The 7407-nt window shown below is 43.1% G+C and overlaps 1 protein-coding gene across 4 annotated transcripts in view; it reads right to left on the reverse strand.

Moving 5' to 3' along the window:
* The window catches only part of LOC126984639 (bifunctional 3'-phosphoadenosine 5'-phosphosulfate synthase-like), an 82520-nt gene that overhangs the window by 23651 nt on the left and 51462 nt on the right, over positions 1-7407 (reverse strand). The gene's annotated exons all lie outside the window — the stretch shown is intronic.

Here is a 7407-nt window from a genome sequence, read left to right on the forward strand (position 1 = left end):
TACATAGACATAAGATACACAGGTTTACATAGACATAAGATACACAGGTTTACATAGACATTACACACACAGGTTTACATAGACATTACACACACAGGTTTACATAGACATAAGAGTAGTAGTAGTAGTAGTAGTAGTAGTGGTGGTGGTGGTGGTGGTGGTAGTAGTAGTAGTAGTAGTAGTAATAGTAGTAGTAGTAGTAGTAGTAGTAGTAGTAGTAGTAGTAGTAGTAGTAATAGTAGTAGTACAAGGAGGAGGAGGAGGAGGAGGACATGGTGAGGACGAAGAAGCAAAAGAGGAGGAGGAAGAGGAGGAGGAGGAAGAAAAAGAAAGCGAAGAAAAATAGGTAAAAAAAAAAAAAAGAGGCGAAAAAGAGAAAATCGAGAGAGAGAGAGAGAGAGAGAGAGAGAGAGAGAGAGAGAGAGAGGGAAGGATACGAGCAATTCATAACGAAGAGTTTGTTCCCCTACACACACACACACACACACACACACACACACACACACGTCACCATCCCCCCTCCTCCCCCCTACCTCCTCAATGCCACAGCTGTTAATTCAACCCAGAGCTTCGTCAAACGCAAAAATAAAAATAAAATATACTGTTCCATATAAAACGTTTTCGGGGCATGCACACCCACGTTCGGTAAGGTCACGGGCGTCCAGAAGGGGGGGGGGGGAGGGGGGGGGGGTAGTAAGGTCAGTTCCCCCCTCCCTGACAACCTGTCCCATTCATTCTCGTTTGGAAATTACAACAGAAGTAATATTTTCAAAGCCTTGGGATCCTCAGCTATTTCTTCTTTGCTTCCTTTTACTTCTTCCTTTTTCCTTTTTCTCAGACTCTTCTTCTGCTTCTTCGTCCTCAACGTGTCCCCCTCCTCCTCCTCCTCCTCCTACTACTACTACTACTACTACTACTACTACTACTACTACTATTACTGTTACTACTACTACTATTACTGCTTCTACTACTACTGCTACTACTACTACTACTATTTTTTTTTTTACTACTACGGGCCTCCATCTATTAGAGTTGCGTTGTGAGCGGTATATTTTCTCATATCCTTTCACAAAGCATTTCATTGGCCCCACCCAGCTACTACTATTACTACTACTATTGCTACTACGACTACTACTACTACTATTACTACAACTAACTACTATTAACTACTACTATTATAACTACCACCATGGTAATAAAACTTCTAGAAACGCCCAACCTCTTACGAAACCCGTTCAAGTATGTGAACGTGACGCCGAAATGTTTAGTTACAAATACGGCCCACCTGTGCAGCAGTCATCGGCGGCGGTGCGCACCACTGCCTTGTGCTTCACCGAGGATGATGTGAAATTGAATGTATTTATGTACGGCAACGGTTCCCAAACTAATCTGGCCACGTCCCACCTGCCAGGCTGTGACCGGGTCCACGCACCCAGGATCAAAGGACAATGAAAGCCTGTTTAGATTCTAGTTGCGTTACCGTCCGACGTGAATACTTTCGATTTTATTTGCGTTACCGCTCGACGTGAATACTTTCGATTTTATTTGCGTTACCGCTCGACGTGAATACTTTCGATTTTATTTGCGTTACCGCTCGACGTGAATACTTTCGATTTTATTTGCGTTACCGCTCGACGTGAATACTTTCGATTTTATTTGCGTTACCGCTCGACGTGAATACTTTCGATTTTATTTGCGTTACCGTTCGACGTGAATACTTTCGATTTTATTTGCGTTACCGCTCGACGTGAATACTTTCGATTTTATTTGCGTTACCGCTCGACGTGAATACTATCGATTCTATTTGCGTTACCGCTCGACGTGAATACTTTCGATTTTATTTGCGTTACCGTTCGACGTGAATACTTTTGATTTTATTTGCGTTACCGCTCGACGTGAATACTTTTGATTCTATTTGCGTTACCGCTCGACGTGAATACTTTTGATTTTATTTGCGTTACCGCTCGACGTGAATACTATCGATTCTATTTGCGTTACCGCTCGACGTGAATACTATCGATTCTATTTGCGTTACCGCTCGACGTGAATACTATCGATTCTATTTGCGTTACCGCTCGACGTGAATACTATCGATTCTATTTGCGTTACCGCTCGACGTGAATACTATCGATTCTATTTGCGTTACCGTTCGACGTGAATACTATCGATTCTATTTGCGTTACCGTTCGACGTGAATACATTCGTTTTCTATTTCATCTCTCCTCGCTCCACCTGCTGACGTCATTTTCTGTGCGCCTGTGTCCTTTGATCCTGCACGCATCCCCGCTAAGATTCTAGCAGTACTAAGGTCCCGTCCATTTCCGGAACTTTTGTTCATTTTTTAAGAATTTTGTGCTGGCAAAGTATGAGGCTCTGAGCGATGGCCATCAAAACTGAACGATAAGTACCTGGGGGAGGGGGGGGGGGTTATGAATGTGCTCAGAGTCTGGGTAAGTTTCAAACAGAGCAGACAACTCCACTGACGCGTACAGCTTACGTTAGTTTTAAAATAATGGCAGTTAGTGATGTGTTTGAAATTTTAATGACAAAATCCGCCATTACATTATTTTTTTCCTTACGCACCTTTGCCAACCGCTGGTGTGTAGGGTCCATATTTTTAAACGTCCCGGACTCCCATTACGACTATTTCCCGAGGCCACAGAGACGACTAAGGTTGGTATTGTCAGATGCTCCCAACCCTCACACCAACTATTTCCAAAATCCAAAAAGGAGGCTAATCGAGTTCTAATGAGTGATCTTTTAGGTTCACGGTACAGAAGAAGGCTCTGACTACCACCAGGGTCATAAAAGTACCCCTGGAAATGCCCTAAACTCCTACGAAAGACTAGTAAATTACGTGTTCTTGGGGGCAAAAATGTTTAAAAATATGGCCCTAAAGCCCCGTTCACACTGTGCCGACTCTGGGCCACGACAACCCAGCGACTCCGGGAACACGAGGTCTTGGGTGTGAAATGTTGACATGAAAGGGTCGCACATAGTTTTTCCGACCATATGCGACCCTTCCACATCAACATTTCACACCCAAGATCTCGTATACCCCGACTCGCTGGGTTGTCGTGGCCCAGAGTCGGCACAGTGTGAACGGGGCTTAACCGGGTCTTCATGGCGTTTTCCCGATCAAGGTGCAGGAATCGTGTAAAACTATCACCAGGATCACAAACATAATCATAATAAAATAATGTACACAGCGACCCGTGTTTTCGTTATTCTTTCGGTTCCCACAACAAAACATACTTCTTTTTCTTCTACTTCTTCCTCCTCTTTTCTTCTTCTTCCTCCTCCTCTTTACCTTTCTCCTTCCCTTTCTTCTTTTCTTCATCTTTGCCTTTTTTTCTTCTTTTGCTTCCTTGTTTTTGTTGTTGCTGTTGTTCTTTTTCTTCTTCTACTTCTTCCTCCTCTTCTTCATCTTTCTCTTCCTCTTCCTCTTCCTCTTTACTTTCCTCCTTCCCTTCTTTTATTCAACGTTGCCTTTTTTCTTCTTTTTCTTCCTTGTTGTTGTTGTTGTTGCTGTTGTTCTTTTTTCTTCTTCTACTTCTTCCTCCTCTTCTTCATCTTTCTCTTCTTCTTCCTCTTCCTCTTTACTTTTCTCCTTCCCTTTCTTCTTTTCTTCAACGTTGCCTTTTTTCTTCTTTTTCTTCCTTGTTGTTGCTGCTGTTGTTCTTTTTCTTCTTCTACTTCTTCCTCCTCTTCTTCATCTTCCTCTTCTTTTTCTTCCTCCTCCTCTTTACCTTTCTCCTTCCCTTTCTTCTGTTAATAATAATAATAAAAGTCTACACAGTGACGCGTGCTTTCATTATGCTTTCGGTTCACCAAACAAAACATACTTCCCAAGGCCACAAAGGCGATTATATTCAAGTTCTCAGGGGTGTTTTTATTCACGGTCATGGTACAGAACCCTTATTAAACCACCACCAGGCTCGTAAAACAACCCAGGGAAATGCTAACGAAAAACTATTAGCCCAGGAGCGTACGAAGGAATTTTTCAAGGGGGTCTGGGCCAGTGTTTTTGGTCCTAAGCCTATATTTTTAAACGTCTCGGCCCAACAACTTCCACGAGAGGCTTTTGAAACAGGCGAACTGAGGCTCCGAGACGTTTAACCGTGTAGAAGCGACGCGCCAAATTTGTGGCTTTACCGTGTAGCAGCGACGGGCCAAATTTGTGGCTTTACCGTGTAGCAGCGACGGGCCAAATTTGTGGCTTTACCGTGTAGCAGCGACGGGCCAAATTTGTGGCTATACCGTGTAGCAGCGATGGGCCAAATTTGTGGCTTTACCGTGTAGCAGCGACGGGCCAAATTTGTGGCTTTACCGTGTAGCAGCGACGCACCAAATTTGTGGATTTACCGTGTAGCAGCGACGCGCCAAATTTGTGGCTTTACCGTGTAGCAGCGACGCGCCAAATTTGTGGCTTTCCCGTGTAGCAGCGATGGGCCAAATTTGTGGCTTTACCGTGTAGCAGCGACGCGCCAAATTTGTGGCTTTACCGAGTAGCAGCGACGGGCCAAACTTGTGCCATGATATAAACCCCTAAAAATAGATGATGCATAAACTGATCACAAATGCTTCGATATATATTCTGAAATGGCTTGTGTGAGTGATGATTTTTTCTCATTTTTCTCGCTTAGAGGGACCATTAAGAAACATGATCCTCGCTGCTACCGGGTTAAAAATACGCGTTTAAGACCGGAAACACTGGCCCAGCCCCCCCCCCCCCCCTCCCCTCCCGAAAAATTCCTTGGGACGCTCCTGGGATAATAGTTTTTCGTTAGTATTTCCCTGGGTTGTTTTATGAGCCTGGTGGTGGTTTAATAAGGCTTCTGCACCATGACCGTGAATAAAAAACACCCCTGAGAACTTGAATATAGTCGCTTTTGTGGCCTTGGGAAGTATTTGTTGGGGGAACCGAAAAGAATATGAAAACACGGGCTATTGTGTAGATTTTTATTATTATTATTATTATTATTATTATTATTATCATTATTAACAAGAAGAAAAAGAAGAAGAAAGGGGAAGAGAAAGGTAAAGAGGAGGAGGAAGAAGAAGAGGAGAAAGATAAAGAAGAGAAGGAAGAAGTAGAAGAAAAAAACAACAGCAACAACAATAACAACAAGGAAGAAAAAGAAGAAAAATGGCAAAGATGAAGAAAAAAGAAGGAAAAGAAAAGGTAAAAAGAAAGTAGAAGAAAAAGCTGACAATAAAGAAGAAGAAGAAGAAGAAGAAGAAGAAGAAGAAGAAGAAGAAGAAGAAGAAGAAGAAGAAGAAAACGAAGAAGAAACAAGAACAAGGAAGAAGAAGAAGAAGAAGAAGAAGAAGAAGAAGAAGAAAGCGAAGAAGAAGAACAAGAACAAGAACAAGGATGAAGAAAAAAGAGGTAGAAAAGAAGAAAAAAAAGATGATGGAGAAAAAAAAAACGTGTGTGTGTGTGTGTGTGTGTGTGTGTAGCAAGCACGTCATCAAACAAGCAAACAACTACAAGGTCAGGACACTCGAGGAGGACAAACAGACGAAATAAATCAACAAGCCGCCGGCCATCTCCTCCTCCTCCTCCTTTTCCTTCTGTTCATTGTCTTCCTCTCTCATCTCTTCTAGTTCCCAGTCATCCACTCTCCTCCTCCTCCTCTTCTCCTTTTCTTTCCTTCTCCTCCTCTTCCTCTGCTTCTTCCCTTCCTCCCTCCTTCTCCTCCTCCTCCTCCTTTTCCTTTTATTCACTGTCTTCCTCTCTCATCTCTTCTTCTAGTTCCCAGTCATCCACTCTCCTCCTCCTCCTCCTCCTCTTCCTCCTCCTCCTCCTTCTCCTCCTCCTCCTCCTCCTCCTCCTTTTCCTTCTATTCATTGTCTTCCTCTCTCATCTCTTCTTCTAGTTCCCAGTCATCCACTCTCCTCCTCCTCCTCTTCTCCTCTTCTTCCCTTCTCCTCCTCTTCCTCTTCTTCTTCCCTTCCTCCCTCCTTCTCCTCCTCCTCCTCCTTTTCCTTTTATTCATTGTTTTCCTCTCTCATCTCTTTTTCTAGTTCCCAGTCATCCACTCTCCTCCTCCTCCTCTTCTCCTCTTCTTCTCTTCTCCTCCTCTTCCTCTTCTTCTTCCCTTCCTCCCGCCTTCTCCTCGTCCCCCTCTTCTTCTCCTCCACCAATTCCCTCCCTTTCTTCCCTTCCTCCCTCACTCCTCCTCCTCCTCTTCTTCTCCTCCGCCAATTCCCTCCTTTTCTTCCTTTCCTCCTCCTCCTCCTCCTCCTCATTAAGTCGCTGTAAAGTAACTACAACACTCGACAAAGAAGCTTTACAATCAGATCTAGATCGACTTGCACGTTGGGCCAATCAATGGCAAATGAAATTTAACGTTGACAAATGTAAAGTGTTGCACATCGGAAGCAATAACAATCGCGTTCGGTACGTAATGAATGGCCAACAACTTTCTGCAGTAAGTAAAGAAAAGGATCTTGGAATCACTATATCAAGCGATTTAATGCCAAGTCAGCATTGTTCAGAGGTAGTTAAAACCGCAAACAAATTGGTTGGCTTCATCGGACGAGTCTTTATCAATGAATCGGACAAAAAGGTAATATTAAAACTGCATGATTCGCTGCTTCGACCCCGTCTAGAAAAGTTAGAACGGGTTCAACGAAGAGTAACAAAAATGATTCCTAGGTTGATAAATTTATCTTATGAACAAAGGCTTAAAGAAGTAACTATTCAGCCTATCAAAATGAAGAATGCGAGGCGATCTAATATAAGTGTTTAAAATGTTCAAAGGATTCAGTGATATTAATGCAGATTACTTTACAATTGATCGATCAAATAGAACAAGAAGGAATAACAATTTTTAGATAAGTGGTAAAAGATTCTCGTCGCACGAAGCTAAACACTTCTTCTTCAATCGAGTTGTTAATGTTTGGAACTCTCTACCCTGTGATGTCGTTGACAGTGCAACAGTTACGGCCTTCAAGAATAGATTAGACAAGTATTTTGAATCCAACCAGCAACTAAGATATTACTCATTGTCGTAATAACGTTAAGTTCTTTCGAATACTGGTGTCCTTGTCCGCTTTTATCGCCCGGTTAGTGGTAGCAGTAATGGTAGTTCTTTCCTCTTTCCTACATAATTTCCATGCAGTTTTTCCATGCTGCATGGTTCTTTTTCCTTTCCTGCCAGCTTTGGCTGGAGGGATGGGGGGTGGGGAGGAGCCTTCGCCTGTGCTGTCCTTCATCTTCCACCTTTGATTAGATAGTTAGTGTAGCTTGTCACAAACAGCCTCGTAAGGACCAGCAGGTCTGCTGTTGTTTGTTCTTCCTTTGTGTTCCTTTGTGTTTCTTCCATGAGAAGGAAGAGCTGATATTCTTCCCTTCATCGTGATATTATAGAATGAGTAGGCAAGGTTGAGAGAGAGAGA

The sequence above is a fragment of the Eriocheir sinensis genome, chromosome 57 (genome assembly GCF_024679095.1).
Source record: "Eriocheir sinensis breed Jianghai 21 chromosome 57, ASM2467909v1, whole genome shotgun sequence".
NCBI classification, from domain to species: domain Eukaryota; kingdom Metazoa; phylum Arthropoda; class Malacostraca; order Decapoda; family Varunidae; genus Eriocheir; species Eriocheir sinensis.